This window comes from Leucopleurus acutus (genome assembly GCF_964270905.1).
Source record: "Leucopleurus acutus genome assembly, chromosome: X".
NCBI lineage: Eukaryota > Metazoa > Chordata > Mammalia > Artiodactyla > Delphinidae > Leucopleurus > Leucopleurus acutus.
In genome coordinates, this window is record NC_139148.1 from 79,861,519 (window position 1) to 79,864,531 (window position 3,013).

Here is a 3,013-nt window from a genome sequence, read left to right on the forward strand (position 1 = left end):
CTAGGAAGAGATCATTTCATATACATGTGCTTCCAAAACTGTAAGAGAAAAACATTTATGTTATTTATAGTGTTCCATACCCTGGGAAAAGAAGAAAACACATACAAATGCTTAAAAAATACATACAAAACAAAATGCATATAACTATACAATTTCATATACAATATCTGAAATGTGTATAATTTATTTCAGGAAGTAATGAGTTTTATGAGGAAAAATAAAGCAGGGTAAAGGGGATAGAGAATATGGGGAAGATAGTGTTATGGAGGTCATGGAAATCCACTGGGTTAGATGACGTTTGAGCAGGAATTTAAGAGAAATGAAATTGAGCCATATAGACATATTTAGGAAGAACACTCTAGGCAAAAGAATCAGAATGGAAAAGTCCTGTTTTATGAACATGGTTGGTATTTGGGGGGAAAAAAACATGGAGTGTATTAATGGCTTCCATGGAGTGACTGAGAGCAAATAGTGATAGGAAATGAGATCATAGAAGCAGCGGAGGGCCATATCTTTCTAGGGACTCATAAGCAACTGCAAGGAATTTAGATTTATTCTGAAAGAGAGGATATCTTTAGAAGGTGAGTGATATATATTTGTAAAGGATAATTCTGGCTGCTCTATGGTGAATAGACTAGCAGGGCAAGTATGGATGCAGGGAGAAGATTTAGAGGCTATGGAAATCCAAGTAGTATTTGGAGATGGTGAGAATGGTCAGATTATTACAAATATAGAGCTGATTAATTGAACGTGGTATATAAGAAAAAAAAAACAATACTGATGCCAAGGATTTTGACCTGAGCAATTGGAAGAATGAAGTTGCCTTTTATTGAGATGTGTTATATTTGTAAAGAAAAATGTTCTATGTATCTATCTATATATCATAATGTAGTAGATATATCTGGTGTGGGATTAACAATGATTTTTTTGTTTTGTGTGTGTGTGTGTGTGTGTGTGTGTGTGTGTGTGTGTGTGTGTATCTATACTTTTAATTTGTATTCAACAAATGTATTTGTTTTCTATTGCAGCCATAACAAATTACCACAAACGTACTGGCTTAAAACAACACAAATTTATTATCTTATAGTTCTGTGGGTCATAAATCTAACATGGCTCTCACTGAACTAAAATCAAGGTGTCAGCAAGGCTGCATTCCTTCCCAGAGGCTCTACAAGAAAATTCACTTCCAGTTTCTAAAGGTAACCTGCATTCCTTGGCTTGCACCCCGCTTCTTTCATCTTTAAAACCATTAATGTCAAATCTCTCTGACACTTACATTGACACACACTTCTCTTTGACCACAGCTGGGGAACATTCTTTCCTTTTTAAAGATTCTTTTGATTAGGTGGGGCCCACCTGGATAATCTGTGATAATCTCTGGGATAATCAATGTCTTTAATCACATCTGTATAGTCCCTTTTACCAGGTGGCTAGCATATTCACAGGTTCCAGGAATTAGGACATGGACATATTTGGGGGACTATTATTCTTTCTACCACAATAAAAAAAATTTGTGGAAGAAATATTTGCATGGGTGATATTTAAAATATTCTTATGCCCATTACCCATCAATAATCACTGCTGAATTTTTAGTCAACTTCCTTCTAAACTCTGAGCATGTATGCTATCTTTTCTTTTTCCAATTAATATTTTAATATACACACATGTATTCATTGAACATTCACTTGTCAGTGTCAGGCCCTGTGTTTGACACCAGAGATATAAACTATAACTTACTTTACTTATATAACATTATATTATAAATATTTCCATATGATTTTCAAATACCATATGGATGTACCAAAATTTATTCAACAGTACACTAATATTGGACCTTACAATTACCACATTATAATTCACACATAAATTTATATACATTTTTGTGTATTTTCTGGATATTTTATCTGTATGTATTGTTATAAATATGGTGCTCATCATTCTGCAACCATTACTTTTCAATTAAATATATCTTAAAGAACTTTCTATCTCAGTACATATAAATATGAATAATTCAATAGAGTGGATATACTATATTTAACTTAGTGATTATTATTATCATGAATATTTAAGTTTTTTTCTATTTGTTTTCTGTTATAGGCTGTTTTTTTTTTAAATTGCTTTCCCCAAAGGTTGTGCCTATTTAAATTCCCTTCATAGAAGGTCAGCTTTGCAGGCAGTAGTATTGGCAGCGGCAGGTGGGAAATGGCACACGACTTGATCTCCATCTTTGGCACCAAAAAAGACAAAGTCAACTATTCATTTTGTTTCACAATTGGAGTATGTCCTCATGGAGACAGATCCTCTCAGTCGCACAATAAACCAACCAGACCATTGCCTGCTTGAACATGTACCATAACCTTCAAAACTCTTCATTGCCTGCTGACAGTTTGTGCTGTGCTATGGGTGATGTCAAAATGCAAGTACATTATGATGAATTTTTTGAGGAGGTTTTTACAGAAATAGAAAAATAGGGTTAAGTTGAAGAGAAGAACGTCTGTGATAACCTTGGAGATCACCTAGGTGTAAACATGTATGTCAAGTTTCGTCCTGAAGAAGATGCAGAAAAGGATTTGATTGACTTGAGGCTCTCCTCTGGGACAGATGTCAGAGAAGCCTGATGCCACCAGTATGAAAAGGCAGTGTGTACAGGAGAAGACTTCTGCAACTTCATGCGTTTGAAGCCCATTTCTAGAGAATTGTGGTGAGAGTTATATGGACACCATTGCAAGAAGCATAGATGGAGGTCAGGGTCTGGGGACCAGAGTGTGGACAGAAGGTAGTGGAGAGATCATGAAAGATGAGGGCAATTTTAAGCCATGCCATTTTTACCCTATGTCTTCTAGAAAGTGTAGTTGATTGACCAAACTAGTTCATAATGGGAATTTTTTTAAACAACAGCGACAAAACCAACAAGGATGGGTTTCTGAATAAAATCAGTAATGATATAGTAAAAAAATAAATAATACTCATCACAAGTTTATGAAGCTGACCATCTCATAAAACATTGGTTATT

At 34.7% G+C, this 3,013-nt stretch overlaps 1 pseudogene across 1 annotated transcript; it reads left to right on the plus strand.

Annotated features, from left to right (window-relative positions):
• Positions 1-2,202: 2,202 nt before the first annotated feature.
• Positions 2,203-2,780, plus strand: LOC309978596 (splicing factor U2AF 35 kDa subunit-like; annotated as a pseudogene). The gene has a single exon. The product of its transcript is annotated as a splicing factor U2AF 35 kDa subunit-like (transcript).
• The last annotated feature ends 233 nt before the right edge of the window (positions 2,781-3,013 follow it).